The following is a 19,833-nucleotide window of genomic DNA, read 5'->3' on the forward strand; positions in this document are numbered from 1 at the left end:
GCTGACATTGACCACTAGGCTACCAGACTGCTGTTGAACAGAGCACTCCCGAAAGGTGACATTTCAATTTCAGGCTGACAAGTGTGCTTTATTGTTCAGTTCGGGCTTTGCACAGCCAGTGCTAGAATTCAATCCAAGTTCATGCTTTGCTTTGATTTTGAATTAATGGCCAAACCAGCCAATCCCTAAAAAAATACAGGTCTCAGAGGCTCTCGTTTCAGTACCAGCAGGGTAGCGTGGCCGAGCGGTCTAAGGCGCTGGATTTAGGCTCCAGTCTCTTTGGAGGCGTGGGTTCGAATCCCACCGCTGCCAATAGCTGTTTCTTTTTTATCTTCATGCCACGTGTACAGACAGGACAATTGGGAGCCAGGGAATGGCATGTGTTTATGAATTCTTGCTTTTCTGAACACCCAGACTGAAAGCACACATCTGACTCGTGTGCGTTTTCACCAAAAAAGGGTAAAGCATAAATCACTGTTCACTGAAAACGGACATGCGTTCACGATCCTGTCAATAAACACGTGCTTGGCAGGGCCACAAATCTGCCGACACGATGCCCTAATGAATGCACATCTCTTTGCCTTGGTAGTTGCTCCTTTTTGCAGCGCCTTTTCCTGCTGCATCACAAAAACTCAGTTCAAGACACTTGGCTCCATCCAGTGGAGCTCCTATGCCCAGCTTAGAAACCCCCAGGCACGAGATTGCAAGGTCCCTGGTAATTCTCCCACTCCTGGACACGTCGGAACCAAGTTTCGTATGCACTAGCAGCGAGAACAAAATCCCACATGTGAGGACAATAGGCGTCTTTCATTTAGGGCTAGTGTTAGGCTAAGAGTTTGCAGTAGCTCCTTGGGTCGAGTTAGGGGTCGAATGAGACAAAGCTAAGATTTGCGTTACGGCTGGGGTTGGTCCAGTAAGGATCCCACACACCATGGACCATCGGCGGAGGCCCCGGGTAGGCTTACACTGCGGGCTAATGGTGGACTTCTTTAAAAACGTGAGCACTAAATGGGGCGGGATGTTGACTGAAAGAATGCAGCTAGCTACAGAAATATGCAGAAATAAAGAAAAACACATCTCATTGCATGCCTTTAAAGAGCTTACTCTCCCTACCGGCAATGTTCCTGAACCTTCGCTTCCCAAACATTTTTAGAACCAAAAAAAACCTAGAAAAGATCTGACCTCCCTCACCGGGAATTGAACTCAAGACTGCTGGATGGAGGGGTGCTGACATTGACCACTAGGCTACCAGACTGCTGTTGAACAGAGCACTCCCGAAAGGTGACATTTCAATTTCAGGCTGACAAGTGTGCTTTATTGTTCAGTTCGGGCTTTGCACAGCCAGTGCTAGAATTCAATCCAAGTTCATGCTTTGCTTTGATTTTGAATTAATGGCCAAACCAGCCAATCCCTAAAAAAATACAGGTCTCAGAGGCTCTCGTTTCAGTACCAGCAGGGTAGCGTGGCCGAGCGGTCTAAGGCGCTGGATTTAGGCTCCAGTCTCTTTGGAGGCGTGGGTTCGAATCCCACCGCTGCCAATAGCTGTTTCTTTTTTATCTTCATGCCACGTGTACAGACAGGACAATTGGGAGCCAGGGAATGGCATGTGTTTATGAATTCTTGCTTTTCTGAACACCCAGACTGAAAGCACACATCTGACTCGTGTGCGTTTTCACCAAAAAAGGGTAAAGCATAAATCACTGTTCACTGAAAACGGACATGCGTTCACGATCCTGTCAATAAACACGTGCTTGGCAGGGCCACAAATCTGCCGACACGATGCCCTAATGAATGCACATCTCTTTGCCTTGGTAGTTGCTCCTTTTTGCAGCGCCTTTTCCTGCTGCATCACAAAAACTCAGTTCAAGACACTTGGCTCCATCCAGTGGAGCTCCTATGCCCAGCTTAGAAACCCCCAGGCACGAGATTGCAAGGTCCCTGGTAATTCTCCCACTCCTGGACACGTCGGAACCAAGTTTCGTATGCACTAGCAGCGAGAACAAAATCCCACATGTGAGGACAATAGGCGTCTTTCATTTAGGGCTAGTGTTAGGCTAAGAGTTTGCAGTAGCTCCTTGGGTCGAGTTAGGGGTCGAATGAGACAAAGCTAAGATTTGCGTTACGGCTGGGGTTGGTCCAGTAAGGATCCCACACACCATGGACCATCGGCGGAGGCCCCGGGTAGGCTTACACTGCGGGCTAATGGTGGACTTCTTTAAAAACGTGAGCACTAAATGGGGCGGGATGTTGACTGAAAGAATGCAGCTAGCTACAGAAATATGCAGAAATAAAGAAAAACACATCTCATTGCATGCCTTTAAAGAGCTTACTCTCCCTACCGGCAATGTTCCTGAACCTTCGCTTCCCAAACATTTTTAGAACCAAAAAAAACCTAGAAAAGATCTGACCTCCCTCACCGGGAATTGAACTCAAGACTGCTGGATGGAGGGGTGCTGACATTGACCACTAGGCTACCAGACTGCTGTTGAACAGAGCACTCCCGAAAGGTGACATTTCAATTTCAGGCTGACAAGTGTGCTTTATTGTTCAGTTCGGGCTTTGCACAGCCAGTGCTAGAATTCAATCCAAGTTCATGCTTTGCTTTGATTTTGAATTAATGGCCAAACCAGCCAATCCCTAAAAAAATACAGGTCTCAGAGGCTCTCGTTTCAGTACCAGCAGGGTAGCGTGGCCGAGCGGTCTAAGGCGCTGGATTTAGGCTCCAGTCTCTTTGGAGGCGTGGGTTCGAATCCCACCGCTGCCAATAGCTGTTTCTTTTTTATCTTCATGCCACGTGTACAGACAGGACAATTGGGAGCCAGGGAATGGCATGTGTTTATGAATTCTTGCTTTTCTGAACACCCAGACTGAAAGCACACATCTGACTCGTGTGCGTTTTCACCAAAAAAGGGTAAAGCATAAATCACTGTTCACTGAAAACGGACATGCGTTCACGATCCTGTCAATAAACACGTGCTTGGCAGGGCCACAAATCTGCCGACACGATGCCCTAATGAATGCACATCTCTTTGCCTTGGTAGTTGCTCCTTTTTGCAGCGCCTTTTCCTGCTGCATCACAAAAACTCAGTTCAAGACACTTGGCTCCATCCAGTGGAGCTCCTATGCCCAGCTTAGAAACCCCCAGGCACGAGATTGCAAGGTCCCTGGTAATTCTCCCACTCCTGGACACGTCGGAACCAAGTTTCGTATGCACTAGCAGCGAGAACAAAATCCCACATGTGAGGACAATAGGCGTCTTTCCTTTAGGGCTAGTGTTAGGCTAAGAGTTTGCAGTAGCTCCTTGGGTCGAGTTAGGGGTCGAATGAGACAAAGCTAAGATTTGCGTTACGGCTGGGGTTGGTCCAGTAAGGATCCCACACACCATGGACCATCGGCGGAGGCCCCGGGTAGGCTTACACTGCGGGCTAATGGTGGACTTCTTTAAAAACGTGAGCACTAAATGGGGCGGGATGTTGACTGAAAGAATGCAGCTAGCTACAGAAATATGCAGAAATAAAGAAAAACACATCTCATTGCATGCCTTTAAAGAGCTTACTCTCCCTACCGGCAATGTTCCTGAACCTTCGCTTCCCAAACATTTTTAGAACCAAAAAAAACCTAGAAAAGATCTGACCTCCCTCACCGGGAATTGAACTCAAGACTGCTGGATGGAGGGGTGCTGACATTGACCACTAGGCTACCAGACTGCTGTTGAACAGAGCACTCCCGAAAGGTGACATTTCAATTTCAGGCTGACAAGTGTGCTTTATTGTTCAGTTCGGGCTTTGCACAGCCAGTGCTAGAATTCAATCCAAGTTCATGCTTTGCTTTGATTTTGAATTAATGGCCAAACCAGCCAATCCCTAAAAAAATACAGGTCTCAGAGGCTCTCGTTTCAGTACCAGCAGGGTAGCGTGGCCGAGCGGTCTAAGGCGCTGGATTTAGGCTCCAGTCTCTTTGGAGGCGTGGGTTCGAATCCCACCGCTGCCAATAGCTGTTTCTTTTTTATCTTCATGCCACGTGTACAGACAGGACAATTGGGAGCCAGGGAATGGCATGTGTTTATGAATTCTTGCTTTTCTGAACACCCAGACTGAAAGCACACATCTGACTCGTGTGCGTTTTCACCAAAAAAGGGTAAAGCATAAATCACTGTTCACTGAAAACGGACATGCGTTCACGATCCTGTCAATAAACACGTGCTTGGCAGGGCCACAAATCTGCCGACACGATGCCCTAATGAATGCACATCTCTTTGCCTTGGTAGTTGCTCCTTTTTGCAGCGCCTTTTCCTGCTGCATCACAAAAACTCAGTTCAAGACACTTGGCTCCATCCAGTGGAGCTCCTATGCCCAGCTTAGAAACCCCCAGGCACGAGATTGCAAGGTCCCTGGTAATTCTCCCACTCCTGGACACGTCGGAACCAAGTTTCGTATGCACTAGCAGCGAGAACAAAATCCCACATGTGAGGACAATAGGCGTCTTTCATTTAGGGCTAGTGTTAGGCTAAGAGTTTGCAGTAGCTCCTTGGGTCGAGTTAGGGGTCGAATGAGACAAAGCTAAGATTTGCGTTACGGCTGGGGTTGGTCCAGTAAGGATCCCACACACCATGGACCATCGGCGGAGGCCCCGGGTAGGCTTACACTGCGGGCTAATGGTGGACTTCTTTAAAAACGTGAGCACTAAATGGGGCGGGATGTTGACTGAAAGAATGCAGCTAGCTACAGAAATATGCAGAAATAAAGAAAAACACATCTCATTGCATGCCTTTAAAGAGCTTACTCTCCCTACCGGCAATGTTCCTGAACCTTCGCTTCCCAAACATTTTTAGAACCAAAAAAAACCTAGAAAAGATCTGACCTCCCTCACCGGGAATTGAACTCAAGACTGCTGGATGGAGGGGTGCTGACATTGACCACTAGGCTACCAGACTGCTGTTGAACAGAGCACTCCCGAAAGGTGACATTTCAATTTCAGGCTGACAAGTGTGCTTTATTGTTCAGTTCGGGCTTTGCACAGCCAGTGCTAGAATTCAATCCAAGTTCATGCTTTGCTTTGATTTTGAATTAATGGCCAAACCAGCCAATCCCTAAAAAAATACAGGTCTCAGAGGCTCTCGTTTCAGTACCAGCAGGGTAGCGTGGCCGAGCGGTCTAAGGCGCTGGATTTAGGCTCCAGTCTCTTTGGAGGCGTGGGTTCGAATCCCACCGCTGCCAATAGCTGTTTCTTTTTTATCTTCATGCCACGTGTACAGACAGGACAATTGGGAGCCAGGGAATGGCATGTGTTTATGAATTCTTGCTTTTCTGAACACCCAGACTGAAAGCACACATCTGACTCGTGTGCGTTTTCACCAAAAAAGGGTAAAGCATAAATCACTGTTCACTGAAAACGGACATGCGTTCACGATCCTGTCAATAAACACGTGCTTGGCAGGGCCACAAATCTGCCGACACGATGCCCTAATGAATGCACATCTCTTTGCCTTGGTAGTTGCTCCTTTTTGCAGCGCCTTTTCCTGCTGCATCACAAAAACTCAGTTCAAGACACTTGGCTCCATCCAGTGGAGCTCCTATGCCCAGCTTAGAAACCCCCAGGCACGAGATTGCAAGGTCCCTGGTAATTCTCCCACTCCTGGACACGTCGGAACCAAGTTTCGTATGCACTAGCAGCGAGAACAAAATCCCACATGTGAGGACAATAGGCGTCTTTCATTTAGGGCTAGTGTTAGGCTAAGAGTTTGCAGTAGCTCCTTGGGTCGAGTTAGGGGTCGAATGAGACAAAGCTAAGATTTGCGTTACGGCTGGGGTTGGTCCAGTAAGGATCCCACACACCATGGACCATCGGCGGAGGCCCCGGGTAGGCTTACACTGCGGGCTAATGGTGGACTTCTTTAAAAACGTGAGCACTAAATGGGGCGGGATGTTGACTGAAAGAATGCAGCTAGCTACAGAAATATGCAGAAATAAAGAAAAACACATCTCATTGCATGCCTTTAAAGAGCTTACTCTCCCTACCGGCAATGTTCCTGAACCTTCGCTTCCCAAACATTTTTAGAACCAAAAAAAACCTAGAAAAGATCTGACCTCCCTCACCGGGAATTGAACTCAAGACTGCTGGATGGAGGGGTGCTGACATTGACCACTAGGCTACCAGACTGCTGTTGAACAGAGCACTCCCGAAAGGTGACATTTCAATTTCAGGCTGACAAGTGTGCTTTATTGTTCAGTTCGGGCTTTGCACAGCCAGTGCTAGAATTCAATCCAAGTTCATGCTTTGCTTTGATTTTGAATTAATGGCCAAACCAGCCAATCCCTAAAAAAATACAGGTCTCAGAGGCCCTCGTTTCAGTACCAGCAGGGTAGCGTGGCCGAGCGGTCTAAGGCGCTGGATTTAGGCTCCAGTCTCTTTGGAGGCGTGGGTTCGAATCCCACCGCTGCCAATAGCTGTTTCTTTTTTATCTTCATGCCACGTGTACAGACAGGACAATTGGGAGCCAGGGAATGGCATGTGTTTATGAATTCTTGCTTTTCTGAACACCCAGACTGAAAGCACACATCTGACTCGTGTGCGTTTTCACCAAAAAAGGGTAAAGCATAAATCACTGTTCACTGAAAACGGACATGCGTTCACGATCCTGTCAATAAACACGTGCTTGGCAGGGCCACAAATCTGCCGACACGATGCCCTAATGAATGCACATCTCTTTGCCTTGGTAGTTGCTCCTTTTTGCAGCGCCTTTTCCTGCTGCATCACAAAAACTCAGTTCAAGACACTTGGCTCCATCCAGTGGAGCTCCTATGCCCAGCTTAGAAACCCCCAGGCACGAGATTGCAAGGTCCCTGGTAATTCTCCCACTCCTGGACACGTCGGAACCAAGTTTCGTATGCACTAGCAGCGAGAACAAAATCCCACATGTGAGGACAATAGGCGTCTTTCATTTAGGGCTAGTGTTAGGCTAAGAGTTTGCAGTAGCTCCTTGGGTCGAGTTAGGGGTCGAATGAGACAAAGCTAAGATTTGCGTTACGGCTGGGGTTGGTCCAGTAAGGATCCCACACACCATGGACCATCGGCGGAGGCCCCGGGTAGGCTTACACTGCGGGCTAATGGTGGACTTCTTTAAAAACGTGAGCACTAAATGGGGCGGGATGTTGACTGAAAGAATGCAGCTAGCTACAGAAATATGCAGAAATAAAGAAAAACACATCTCATTGCATGCCTTTAAAGAGCTTACTCTCCCTACCGGCAATGTTCCTGAACCTTCGCTTCCCAAACATTTTTAGAACCAAAAAAAACCTAGAAAAGATCTGACCTCCCTCACCGGGAATTGAACTCAAGACTGCTGGATGGAGGGGTGCTGACATTGACCACTAGGCTACCAGACTGCTGTTGAACAGAGCACTCCCGAAAGGTGACATTTCAATTTCAGGCTGACAAGTGTGCTTTATTGTTCAGTTCGGGCTTTGCACAGCCAGTGCTAGAATTCAATCCAAGTTCATGCTTTGCTTTGATTTTGAATTAATGGCCAAACCAGCCAATCCCTAAAAAAATACAGGTCTCAGAGGCTCTCGTTTCAGTACCAGCAGGGTAGCGTGGCCGAGCGGTCTAAGGCGCTGGATTTAGGCTCCAGTCTCTTTGGAGGCGTGGGTTCGAATCCCACCGCTGCCAATAGCTGTTTCTTTTTTATCTTCATGCCACGTGTACAGACAGGACAATTGGGAGCCAGGGAATGGCATGTGTTTATGAATTCTTGCTTTTCTGAACACCCAGACTGAAAGCACACATCTGACTCGTGTGCGTTTTCACCAAAAAAGGGTAAAGCATAAATCACTGTTCACTGAAAACGGACATGCGTTCACGATCCTGTCAATAAACACGTGCTTGGCAGGGCCACAAATCTGCCGACACGATGCCCTAATGAATGCACATCTCTTTGCCTTGGTAGTTGCTCCTTTTTGCAGCGCCTTTTCCTGCTGCATCACAAAAACTCAGTTCAAGACACTTGGCTCCATCCAGTGGAGCTCCTATGCCCAGCTTAGAAACCCCCAGGCACGAGATTGCAAGGTCCCTGGTAATTCTCCCACTCCTGGACACGTCGGAACCAAGTTTCGTATGCACTAGCAGCGAGAACAAAATCCCACATGTGAGGACAATAGGCGTCTTTCATTTAGGGCTAGTGTTAGGCTAAGAGTTTGCAGTAGCTCCTTGGGTCGAGTTAGGGGTCGAATGAGACAAAGCTAAGATTTGCGTTACGGCTGGGGTTGGTCCAGTAAGGATCCCACACACCATGGACCATCGGCGGAGGCCCCGGGTAGGCTTACACTGCGGGCTAATGGTGGACTTCTTTAAAAACGTGAGCACTAAATGGGGCGGGATGTTGACTGAAAGAATGCAGCTAGCTACAGAAATATGCAGAAATAAAGAAAAACACATCTCATTGCATGCCTTTAAAGAGCTTACTCTCCCTACCGGCAATGTTCCTGAACCTTCGCTTCCCAAACATTTTTAGAACCAAAAAAAACCTAGAAAAGATCTGACCTCCCTCACCGGGAATTGAACTCAAGACTGCTGGATGGAGGGGTGCTGACATTGACCACTAGGCTACCAGACTGCTGTTGAACAGAGCACTCCCGAAAGGTGACATTTCAATTTCAGGCTGACAAGTGTGCTTTATTGTTCAGTTCGGGCTTTGCACAGCCAGTGCTAGAATTCAATCCAAGTTCATGCTTTGCTTTGATTTTGAATTAATGGCCAAACCAGCCAATCCCTAAAAAAATACAGGTCTCAGAGGCTCTCGTTTCAGTACCAGCAGGGTAGCGTGGCCGAGCGGTCTAAGGCGCTGGATTTAGGCTCCAGTCTCTTTGGAGGCGTGGGTTCGAATCCCACCGCTGCCAATAGCTGTTTCTTTTTTATCTTCATGCCACGTGTACAGACAGGACAATTGGGAGCCAGGGAATGGCATGTGTTTATGAATTCTTGCTTTTCTGAACACCCAGACTGAAAGCACACATCTGACTCGTGTGCGTTTTCACCAAAAAAGGGTAAAGCATAAATCACTGTTCACTGAAAACGGACATGCGTTCACGATCCTGTCAATAAACACGTGCTTGGCAGGGCCACAAATCTGCCGACACGATGCCCTAATGAATGCACATCTCTTTGCCTTGGTAGTTGCTCCTTTTTGCAGCGCCTTTTCCTGCTGCATCACAAAAACTCAGTTCAAGACACTTGGCTCCATCCAGTGGAGCTCCTATGCCCAGCTTAGAAACCCCCAGGCACGAGATTGCAAGGTCCCTGGTAATTCTCCCACTCCTGGACACGTCGGAACCAAGTTTCGTATGCACTAGCAGCGAGAACAAAATCCCACATGTGAGGACAATAGGCGTCTTTCCTTTAGGGCTAGTGTTAGGCTAAGAGTTTGCAGTAGCTCCTTGGGTCGAGTTAGGGGTCGAATGAGACAAAGCTAAGATTTGCGTTACGGCTGGGGTTGGTCCAGTAAGGATCCCACACACCATGGACCATCGGCGGAGGCCCCGGGTAGGCTTACACTGCGGGCTAATGGTGGACTTCTTTAAAAACGTGAGCACTAAATGGGGCGGGATGTTGACTGAAAGAATGCAGCTAGCTACAGAAATATGCAGAAATAAAGAAAAACACATCTCATTGCATGCCTTTAAAGAGCTTACTCTCCCTACCGGCAATGTTCCTGAACCTTCGCTTCCCAAACATTTTTAGAACCAAAAAAAACCTAGAAAAGATCTGACCTCCCTCACCGGGAATTGAACTCAAGACTGCTGGATGGAGGGGTGCTGACATTGACCACTAGGCTACCAGACTGCTGTTGAACAGAGCACTCCCGAAAGGTGACATTTCAATTTCAGGCTGACAAGTGTGCTTTATTGTTCAGTTCGGGCTTTGCACAGCCAGTGCTAGAATTCAATCCAAGTTCATGCTTTGCTTTGATTTTGAATTAATGGCCAAACCAGCCAATCCCTAAAAAAATACAGGTCTCAGAGGCTCTCGTTTCAGTACCAGCAGGGTAGCGTGGCCGAGCGGTCTAAGGCGCTGGATTTAGGCTCCAGTCTCTTTGGAGGCGTGGGTTCGAATCCCACCGCTGCCAATAGCTGTTTCTTTTTTATCTTCATGCCACGTGTACAGACAGGACAATTGGGAGCCAGGGAATGGCATGTGTTTATGAATTCTTGCTTTTCTGAACACCCAGACTGAAAGCACACATCTGACTCGTGTGCGTTTTCACCAAAAAAGGGTAAAGCATAAATCACTGTTCACTGAAAACGGACATGCGTTCACGATCCTGTCAATAAACACGTGCTTGGCAGGGCCACAAATCTGCCGACACGATGCCCTAATGAATGCACATCTCTTTGCCTTGGTAGTTGCTCCTTTTTGCAGCGCCTTTTCCTGCTGCATCACAAAAACTCAGTTCAAGACACTTGGCTCCATCCAGTGGAGCTCCTATGCCCAGCTTAGAAACCCCCAGGCACGAGATTGCAAGGTCCCTGGTAATTCTCCCACTCCTGGACACGTCGGAACCAAGTTTCGTATGCACTAGCAGCGAGAACAAAATCCCACATGTGAGGACAATAGGCGTCTTTCATTTAGGGCTAGTGTTAGGCTAAGAGTTTGCAGTAGCTCCTTGGGTCGAGTTAGGGGTCGAATGAGACAAAGCTAAGATTTGCGTTACGGCTGGGGTTGGTCCAGTAAGGATCCCACACACCATGGACCATCGGCGGAGGCCCCGGGTAGGCTTACACTGCGGGCTAATGGTGGACTTCTTTAAAAACGTGAGCACTAAATGGGGCGGGATGTTGACTGAAAGAATGCAGCTAGCTACAGAAATATGCAGAAATAAAGAAAAACACATCTCATTGCATGCCTTTAAAGAGCTTACTCTCCCTACCGGCAATGTTCCTGAACCTTCGCTTCCCAAACATTTTTAGAACCAAAAAAAACCTAGAAAAGATCTGACCTCCCTCACCGGGAATTGAACTCAAGACTGCTGGATGGAGGGGTGCTGACATTGACCACTAGGCTACCAGACTGCTGTTGAACAGAGCACTCCCGAAAGGTGACATTTCAATTTCAGGCTGACAAGTGTGCTTTATTGTTCAGTTCGGGCTTTGCACAGCCAGTGCTAGAATTCAATCCAAGTTCATGCTTTGCTTTGATTTTGAATTAATGGCCAAACCAGCCAATCCCTAAAAAAATACAGGTCTCAGAGGCTCTCGTTTCAGTACCAGCAGGGTAGCGTGGCCGAGCGGTCTAAGGCGCTGGATTTAGGCTCCAGTCTCTTTGGAGGCGTGGGTTCGAATCCCACCGCTGCCAATAGCTGTTTCTTTTTTATCTTCATGCCACGTGTACAGACAGGACAATTGGGAGCCAGGGAATGGCATGTGTTTATGAATTCTTGCTTTTCTGAACACCCAGACTGAAAGCACACATCTGACTCGTGTGCGTTTTCACCAAAAAAGGGTAAAGCATAAATCACTGTTCACTGAAAACGGACATGCGTTCACGATCCTGTCAATAAACACGTGCTTGGCAGGGCCACAAATCTGCCGACACGATGCCCTAATGAATGCACATCTCTTTGCCTTGGTAGTTGCTCCTTTTTGCAGCGCCTTTTCCTGCTGCATCACAAAAACTCAGTTCAAGACACTTGGCTCCATCCAGTGGAGCTCCTATGCCCAGCTTAGAAACCCCCAGGCACGAGATTGCAAGGTCCCTGGTAATTCTCCCACTCCTGGACACGTCGGAACCAAGTTTCGTATGCACTAGCAGCGAGAACAAAATCCCACATGTGAGGACAATAGGCGTCTTTCATTTAGGGCTAGTGTTAGGCTAAGAGTTTGCAGTAGCTCCTTGGGTCGAGTTAGGGGTCGAATGAGACAAAGCTAAGATTTGCGTTACGGCTGGGGTTGGTCCAGTAAGGATCCCACACACCATGGACCATCGGCGGAGGCCCCGGGTAGGCTTACACTGCGGGCTAATGGTGGACTTCTTTAAAAACGTGAGCACTAAATGGGGCGGGATGTTGACTGAAAGAATGCAGCTAGCTACAGAAATATGCAGAAATAAAGAAAAACACATCTCATTGCATGCCTTTAAAGAGCTTACTCTCCCTACCGGCAATGTTCCTGAACCTTCGCTTCCCAAACATTTTTAGAACCAAAAAAAACCTAGAAAAGATCTGACCTCCCTCACCGGGAATTGAACTCAAGACTGCTGGATGGAGGGGTGCTGACATTGACCACTAGGCTACCAGACTGCTGTTGAACAGAGCACTCCCGAAAGGTGACATTTCAATTTCAGGCTGACAAGTGTGCTTTATTGTTCAGTTCGGGCTTTGCAGAGCCAGTGCTAGAATTCAATCCAAGTTCATGCTTTGCTTTGATTTTGAATTAATGGCCAAACCAGCCAATCCCTAAAAAAATACAGGTCTCAGAGGCTCTCGTTTCAGTACCAGCAGGGTAGCGTGGACGAGCGGTCTAAGGCGCTGGATTTAGGCTCCAGTCTCTTTGGAGGCGTGGGTTCGAATCCCACCGCTGCCAATAGCTGTTTCTTTTTTATCTTCATGCCACGTGTACAGACAGGACAATTGGGAGCCAGGGAATGGCATGTGTTTATGAATTCTTGCTTTTCTGAACACCCAGACTGAAAGCACACATCTGACTCGTGTGCGTTTTCACCAAAAAAGGGTAAAGCATAAATCACTGTTCACTGAAAACGGACATGCGTTCACGATCCTGTCAATAAACACGTGCTTGGCAGGGCCACAAATCTGCCGACACGATGCCCTAATGAATGCACATCTCTTTGCCTTGGTAGTTGCTCCTTTTTGCAGCGCCTTTTCCTGCTGCATCACAAAAACTCAGTTCAAGACACTTGGCTCCATCCAGTGGAGCTCCTATGCCCAGCTTAGAAACCCCCAGGCACGAGATTGCAAGGTCCCTGGTAATTCTCCCACTCCTGGACACGTCGGAACCAAGTTTCGTATGCACTAGCAGCGAGAACAAAATCCCACATGTGAGGACAATAGGCGTCTTTCATTTAGGGCTAGTGTTAGGCTAAGAGTTTGCAGTAGCTCCTTGGGTCGAGTTAGGGGTCGAATGAGACAAAGCTAAGATTTGCGTTACGGCTGGGGTTGGTCCAGTAAGGATCCCACACACCATGGACCATCGGCGGAGGCCCCGGGTAGGCTTACACTGCGGGCTAATGGTGGACTTCTTTAAAAACGTGAGCACTAAATGGGGCGGGATGTTGACTGAAAGAATGCAGCTAGCTACAGAAATATGCAGAAATAAAGAAAAACACATCTCATTGCATGCCTTTAAAGAGCTTACTCTCCCTACCGGCAATGTTCCTGAACCTTCGCTTCCCAAACATTTTTAGAACCAAAAAAAACCTAGAAAAGATCTGACCTCCCTCACCGGGAATTGAACTCAGGACTGCTGGATGGAGGGGTGCTGACATTGACCACTAGGCTACCAGACTGCTGTCGAACAGAGCACTCCCGAAAGGTGACATTTCAATTTCAGGCTGACAAGTGTGCTTTATTGTTCAGTTCGGGCTTTGCACAGCCAGTGCTAGAATTCAATCCAAGTTCATGCTTTGCTTTGATTTTGAATTAATGGCCAAACCAGCCAATCCCTAAAAAAATACAGGTCTCAGAGGCTCTCGTTTCAGTACCAGCAGGGTAGCGTGGCCGAGCGGTCTAAGGCGCTGGATTTAGGCTCCAGTCTCTTTGGAGGCGTGGGTTCGAATCCCACCGCTGCCAATAGCTGTTTCTTTTTTATCTTCATGCCACGTGTACAGACAGGACAATTGGGAGCCAGGGAATGGCATGTGTTTATGAATTCTTGCTTTTCTGAACACCCAGACTGAAAGCACACATCTGACTCGTGTGCGTTTTCACCAAAAAAGGGTAAAGCATAAATCACTGTTCACTGAAAACGGACATGCGTTCACGATCCTGTCAATAAACACGTTCAGGGCAGGGCCACAAATCTGCCGACACGATGCCCTAATGAATGCACATCTCTTTGCCTTGGTAGTTGCTCCTTTTTGCAGCGCCTTTTCCTGCTGCATCACAAAAACTCAGTTCAAGACACTTGGCTCCATCCAGTGGAGCTCCTATGCCCAGCTTAGAAACCCCCAGGCACGAGATTGCAAGGTCCCTGGTAATTCTCCCACTCCTGGACACGTCGGAACCAAGTTTCGTATGCACTAGCAGCGAGAACAAAATCCCACATGTGAGGACAATAGGCGTCTTTCATTTAGGGCTAGTGTTAGGCTAAGAGTTTGCAGTAGCTCCTTGGGTCGAGTTAGGGGTCGAATGAGACAAAGCTAAGATTTGCGTTACGGCTGGGGTTGGTCCAGTAAGGATCCCACACACCATGGACCATCGGCGGAGGCCCCGGGTAGGCTTACACTGCGGGCTAATGGTGGACTTCTTTAAAAACGTGAGCACTAAATGGGGCGGGATGTTGACTGAAAGAATGCAGCTAGCTACAGAAATATGCAGAAATAAAGAAAAACACATCTCATTGCATGCCTTTAAAGAGCTTACTCTCCCTACCGGCAATGTTCCTGAACCTTCGCTTCCCAAACATTTTTAGAACCAAAAAAAACCTAGAAAAGATCTGACCTCCCTCACCGGGAATTGAACTCAAGACTGCTGGATGGAGGGGTGCTGACATTGACCACTAGGCTACCAGACTGCTGTTGAACAGAGCACTCCCGAAAGGTGACATTTCAATTTCAGGCTGACAAGTGTGCTTTATTGTTCAGTTCGGGCTTTGCACAGCCAGTGCTAGAATTCAATCCAAGTTCATGCTTTGCTTTGATTTTGAATTAATGGCCAAACCAGCCAATCCCTAAAAAAATACAGGTCTCAGAGGCTCTTGTTTCAGTACCAGCAGGGTAGCGTGGCCGAGCGGTCTAAGGCGCTGGATTTAGGCTCCAGTCTCTTTGGAGGCGTGGGTTCGAATCCCACCGCTGCCAATAGCTGTTTCTTTTTTATCTTCATGCCACGTGTACAGACAGGACAATTGGGAGCCAGGGAATGGCATGTGTTTATGAATTCTTGCTTTTCTGAACACCCAGACTGAAAGCACACATCTGACTCGTGTGCGTTTTCACCAAAAAAGGGTAAAGCATAAATCACTGTTCACTGAAAACGGACATGCGTTCACGATCCTGTCAATAAACACGTGCTTGGCAGGGCCACAAATCTGCCGACACGATGCCCTAATGAATGCACATCTCTTTGCCTTGGTAGTTGCTCCTTTTTGCAGCGCCTTTTCCTGCTGCATCACAAAAACTCAGTTCAAGACACTTGGCTCCATCCAGTGGAGCTCCTATGCCCAGCTTAGAAACCCCCAGGCACGAGATTGCAAGGTCCCTGGTAATTCTCCCACTCCTGGACACGTCGGAACCAAGTTTCGTATGCACTAGCAGCGAGAACAAAATCCCACATGTGAGGACAATAGGCGTCTTTCATTTAGGGCTAGTGTTAGGCTAAGAGTTTGCAGTAGCTCCTTGGGTCGAGTTAGGGGTCGAATGAGACAAAGCTAAGATTTGCGTTACGGCTGGGGTTGGTCCAGTAAGGATCCCACACACCATGGACCATCGGCGGAGGCCCCGGGTAGGCTTACACTGCGGGCTAATGGTGGACTTCTTTAAAAACGTGAGCACTAAATGGGGCGGGATGTTGACTGAAAGAATGCAGCTAGCTACAGAAATATGCAGAAATAAAGAAAAACACATCTCATTGCATGCCTTTAAAGAGCTTACTCTCCCTACCGGCAATGTTCCTGAACCTTCGCTTCCCAAACATTTTTAGAACCAAAAAAAACCTAGAAAAGATCTGACCTCCCTCACCGGGAATTGAACTCAAGACTGCTGGATGGAGGGGTGCTGACATTGACCACTAGGCTACCAGACTGCTGTTGAACAGAGCACTCCCGAAAGGTGACATTTCAATTTCAGGCTGACAAGTGTGCTTTATTGTTCAGTTCGGGCTTTGCACAGCCAGTGCTAGAATTCAATCCAAGTTCATGCTTTGCTTTGATTTTGAATTAATGGCCAAACCAGCCAATCCCTAAAAAAATACAGGTCTCAGAGGCTCTCGTTTCAGTACCAGCAGGGTAGCGTGGCCGAGCGGTCTAAGGCGCTGGATTTAGGCTCCAGTCTCTTTGGAGGCGTGGGTTCGAATCCCACCGCTGCCAATAGCTGTTTCTTTTTTATCTTCATGCCACGTGTACAGACAGGACAATTGGGAGCCAGGGAATGGCATGTGTTTATGAATTCTTGCTTTTCTGAACACCCAGACTGAAAGCACACATCTGACTCGTGTGCGTTTTCACCAAAAAAGGGTAAAGCATAAATCACTGTTCACTGAAAACGGACATGCGTTCACGATCCTGTCAATAAACACGTGCTTGGCAGGGCCACAAATCTGCCGACACGATGCCCTAATGAATGCACATCTCTTTGCCTTGGTAGTTGCTCCTTTTTGCAGCGCCTTTTCCTGCTGCATCACAAAAACTCAGTTCAAGACACTTGGCTCCATCCAGTGGAGCTCCTATGCCCAGCTTAGAAACCCCCAGGCACGAGATTGCAAGGTCCCTGGTAATTCTCCCACTCCTGGACACGTCGGAACCAAGTTTCGTATGCACTAGCAGCGAGAACAAAATCCCACATGTGAGGACAATAGGCGTCTTTCATTTAGGGCTAGTGTTAGGCTAAGAGTTTGCAGTAGCTCCTTGGGTCGAGTTAGGGGTCGAATGAGACAAAGCTAAGATTTGCGTTACGGCTGGGGTTGGTCCAGTAAGGATCCCACACACCATGGACCATCGGCGGAGGCCCCGGGTAGGCTTACACTGCGGGCTAATGGTGGACTTCTTTAAAAACGTGAGCACTAAATGGGGCGGGATGTTGACTGAAAGAATGCAGCTAGCTACAGAAATATGCAGAAATAAAGAAAAACACATCTCATTGCATGCCTTTAAAGAGCTTACTCTCCCTACCGGCAATGTTCCTGAACCTTCGCTTCCCAAACATTTTTAGAACCAAAAAAAACCTAGAAAAGATCTGACCTCCCTCACCGGGAATTGAACTCAAGACTGCTGGATGGAGGGGTGCTGACATTGACCACTAGGCTACCAGACTGCTGTTGAACAGAGCACTCCCGAAAGGTGACATTTCAATTTCAGGCTGACAAGTGTGCTTTATTGTTCAGTTCGGGCTTTGCACAGCCAGTGCTAGAATTCAATCCAAGTTCATGCTTTGCTTTGATTTTGAATTAATGGCCAAACCAGCCAATCCCTAAAAAAATACAGGTCTCAGAGGCTCTCGTTTCAGTACCAGCAGGGTAGCGTGGCCGAGCGGTCTAAGGCGCTGGATTTAGGCTCCAGTCTCTTTGGAGGCGTGGGTTCGAATCCCACCGCTGCCAATAGCTGTTTCTTTTTTATCTTCATGCCACGTGTACAGACAGGACAATTGGGAGCCAGGGAATGGCATGTGTTTATGAATTCTTGCTTTTCTGAACACCCAGACTGAAAGCACACATCTGACTCGTGTGCGTTTTCACCAAAAAAGGGTAAAGCATAAATCACTGTTCACTGAAAACGGACATGCGTTCACGATCCTGTCAATAAACACGTGCTTGGCAGGGCCACAAATCTGCCGACACGATGCCCTAATGAATGCACATCTCTTTGCCTTGGTAGTTGCTCCTTTTTGCAGCGCCTTTTCCTGCTGCATCACAAAAACTCAGTTCAAGACACTTGGCTCCATCCAGTGGAGCTCCTATGCCCAGCTTAGAAACCCCCAGGCACGAGATTGCAAGGTCCCTGGTAATTCTCCCACTCCTGGACACGTCGGAACCAAGTTTCGTATGCACTAGCAGCGAGAACAAAATCCCACATGTGAGGACAATAGGCGTCTTTCATTTAGGGCTAGTGTTAGGCTAAGAGTTTGCAGTAGCTCCTTGGGTCGAGTTAGGGGTCGAATGAGACAAAGCTAAGATTTGCGTTACGGCTGGGGTTGGTCCAGTAAGGATCCCACACACCATGGACCATCGGCGGAGGCCCCGGGTAGGCTTACACTGCGGGCTAATGGTGGACTTCTTTAAAAACGTGAGCACTAAATGGGGCGGGATGTTGACTGAAAGAATGCAGCTAGCTACAGAAATATGCAGAAATAAAGAAAAACACATCTCATTGCATGCCTTTAAAGAGCTTACTCTCCCTACCGGCAATGTTCCTGAACCTTCGCTTCCCAAACATTTTTAGAACCAAAAAAAACCTAGAAAAGATCTGACCTCCCTCACCGGGAATTGAACTCAAGACTGCTGGATGGAGGGGTGCTGACATTGACCACTAGGCTACCAGACTGCTGTTGAACAGAGCACTCCCGAAAGGTGACATTTCAATTTCAGGCTGACAAGTGTGCTTTATTGTTCAGTTCGGGCTTTGCACAGCCAGTGCTAGAATTCAATCCAAGTTCATGCTTTGCTTTGATTTTGAATTAATGGCCAAACCAGCCAATCCCTAAAAAAATACAGGTCTCAGAGGCTCTCGTTTCAGTACCAGCAGGGTAGCGTGGCCGAGCGGTCTAAGGCGCTGGATTTAGGCTCCAGTCTCTTTGGAGGCGTGGGTTCGAATCCCACCGCTGCCAATAGCTGTTTCTTTTTTATCTTCATGCCACGTGTACAGACAGGACAATTGGGAGCCAGGGAATGGCATGTGTTTATGAATTCTTGCTTTTCTGAACACCCAGACTGAAAGCACACATCTGACTCGTGTGCGTTTTCACCAAAAAAGGGTAAAGCATAAATCACTGTTCACTGAAAACGGACATGCGTTCACGATCCTGTCAATAAACACGTGCTTGGCAGGGCCACAAATCTGCCGACACGATGCCCTAATGAATGCACATCTCTTTGCCTTGGTAGTTGCTCCTTTTTGCAGCGCCTTTTCCTGCTGCATCACAAAAACTCAGTTCAAGACACTTGGCTCCATCCAGTGGAGCTCCTATGCCCAGCTTAGAAACCCCCAGGCACGAGATTGCAAGGTCCCTGGTAATTCTCCCACTCCTGGACACGTCGGAACCAAGTTTCGTATGCACTAGCAGCGAGAACAAAATCCCACATGTGAGGACAATAGGCGTCTTTCATTTAGGGCTAGTGTTAGGCTAAGAGTTTGCAGTAGCTCCTTGGGTCGAGTTAGGGGTCGAATGAGACAAAGCTAAGATTTGCGTTACGGCTGGGGTTGGTCCAGTAAGGATCCCACACACCATGGACCATCGGCGGAGGCCCCGGGTAGGCTTACACTGCGGGCTAATGGTGGACTTCTTTAAAAACGTGAGCACTAAATGGGGCGGGATGTTGACTGAAAGAATGCAGCTAGCTACAGAAATATGCAGAAATAAAGAAAAACACATCTCATTGCATGCCTTTAAAGAGCTTACTCTCCCTACCGGCAATGTTCCTGAACCTTCGCTTCCCAAACATTTTTAGAACCAAAAAAAACCTAGAAAAGATCTGACCTCCCTCACCGGGAATTGAACTCAAGACTGCTGGATGGAGGGGTGCTGACATTGACCACTAGGCTACCAGACTGCTGTTGAACAGAGCACTCCCGAAAGGTGACATTTCAATTTCAGGCTGACAAGTGTGCTTTATTGTTCAGTTCGGGCTTTGCACAGCCAGTGCTAGAATTCAATCCAAGTTCATGCTTTGCTTTGATTTTGAATTAATGGCCAAACCAGCCAATCCCTAAAAAAATACAGGTCTCAGAGGCTCTCGTT

At 47.9% G+C, this 19,833-nt stretch overlaps 16 non-coding genes across 16 annotated transcripts; all 16 read left to right on the forward strand.

Moving 5' to 3' along the window:
• Positions 1–230: 230 nt before the first annotated feature.
• TRNAL-UAG (transfer RNA leucine (anticodon UAG)) lies at positions 231–312 on the forward strand. Its single transcript has one exon. It is a non-coding gene; the product is annotated as a tRNA-Leu (tRNA).
• Positions 313–1,456: 1,144 nt separating this feature from the next.
• On the forward strand, positions 1,457–1,538 carry TRNAL-UAG (transfer RNA leucine (anticodon UAG)). The gene has a single exon. It is a non-coding gene; the product is annotated as a tRNA-Leu (tRNA).
• A 1,144-nt stretch (positions 1,539–2,682) lies between these two features.
• On the forward strand, positions 2,683–2,764 carry TRNAL-UAG (transfer RNA leucine (anticodon UAG)). Its single transcript has one exon. It is a non-coding gene; the product is annotated as a tRNA-Leu (tRNA).
• Positions 2,765–3,908: 1,144 nt separating this feature from the next.
• Positions 3,909–3,990, forward strand: TRNAL-UAG (transfer RNA leucine (anticodon UAG)). Its single transcript has one exon. It is a non-coding gene; the product is annotated as a tRNA-Leu (tRNA).
• Positions 3,991–5,134: 1,144 nt separating this feature from the next.
• TRNAL-UAG (transfer RNA leucine (anticodon UAG)) lies at positions 5,135–5,216 on the forward strand. Its single transcript has one exon. It is a non-coding gene; the product is annotated as a tRNA-Leu (tRNA).
• A 1,144-nt stretch (positions 5,217–6,360) lies between these two features.
• Positions 6,361–6,442, forward strand: TRNAL-UAG (transfer RNA leucine (anticodon UAG)). The gene has a single exon. It is a non-coding gene; the product is annotated as a tRNA-Leu (tRNA).
• A 1,144-nt stretch (positions 6,443–7,586) lies between these two features.
• On the forward strand, positions 7,587–7,668 carry TRNAL-UAG (transfer RNA leucine (anticodon UAG)). The gene has a single exon. It is a non-coding gene; the product is annotated as a tRNA-Leu (tRNA).
• A 1,144-nt stretch (positions 7,669–8,812) lies between these two features.
• TRNAL-UAG (transfer RNA leucine (anticodon UAG)) lies at positions 8,813–8,894 on the forward strand. Its single transcript has one exon. It is a non-coding gene; the product is annotated as a tRNA-Leu (tRNA).
• Positions 8,895–10,038: 1,144 nt separating this feature from the next.
• Positions 10,039–10,120, forward strand: TRNAL-UAG (transfer RNA leucine (anticodon UAG)). The gene has a single exon. It is a non-coding gene; the product is annotated as a tRNA-Leu (tRNA).
• A 1,144-nt stretch (positions 10,121–11,264) lies between these two features.
• TRNAL-UAG (transfer RNA leucine (anticodon UAG)) lies at positions 11,265–11,346 on the forward strand. The gene has a single exon. It is a non-coding gene; the product is annotated as a tRNA-Leu (tRNA).
• Positions 11,347–12,490: 1,144 nt separating this feature from the next.
• TRNAL-UAG (transfer RNA leucine (anticodon UAG)) lies at positions 12,491–12,572 on the forward strand. Its single transcript has one exon. It is a non-coding gene; the product is annotated as a tRNA-Leu (tRNA).
• Positions 12,573–13,716: 1,144 nt separating this feature from the next.
• Positions 13,717–13,798, forward strand: TRNAL-UAG (transfer RNA leucine (anticodon UAG)). The gene has a single exon. It is a non-coding gene; the product is annotated as a tRNA-Leu (tRNA).
• Positions 13,799–14,942: 1,144 nt separating this feature from the next.
• On the forward strand, positions 14,943–15,024 carry TRNAL-UAG (transfer RNA leucine (anticodon UAG)). Its single transcript has one exon. It is a non-coding gene; the product is annotated as a tRNA-Leu (tRNA).
• Positions 15,025–16,168: 1,144 nt separating this feature from the next.
• On the forward strand, positions 16,169–16,250 carry TRNAL-UAG (transfer RNA leucine (anticodon UAG)). The gene has a single exon. It is a non-coding gene; the product is annotated as a tRNA-Leu (tRNA).
• A 1,144-nt stretch (positions 16,251–17,394) lies between these two features.
• On the forward strand, positions 17,395–17,476 carry TRNAL-UAG (transfer RNA leucine (anticodon UAG)). Its single transcript has one exon. It is a non-coding gene; the product is annotated as a tRNA-Leu (tRNA).
• A 1,144-nt stretch (positions 17,477–18,620) lies between these two features.
• TRNAL-UAG (transfer RNA leucine (anticodon UAG)) lies at positions 18,621–18,702 on the forward strand. Its single transcript has one exon. It is a non-coding gene; the product is annotated as a tRNA-Leu (tRNA).
• Positions 18,703–19,833: the final 1,131 nt, after the last annotated feature.

The sequence above is a fragment of the Ambystoma mexicanum genome, chromosome 1p, assembly GCF_040938575.1.
Source record: "Ambystoma mexicanum isolate Mex_15411 chromosome 1p, UKY_AmexF1_1, whole genome shotgun sequence".
Classification (NCBI taxonomy): Eukaryota; Metazoa; Chordata; class Amphibia; order Caudata; family Ambystomatidae; genus Ambystoma; species Ambystoma mexicanum.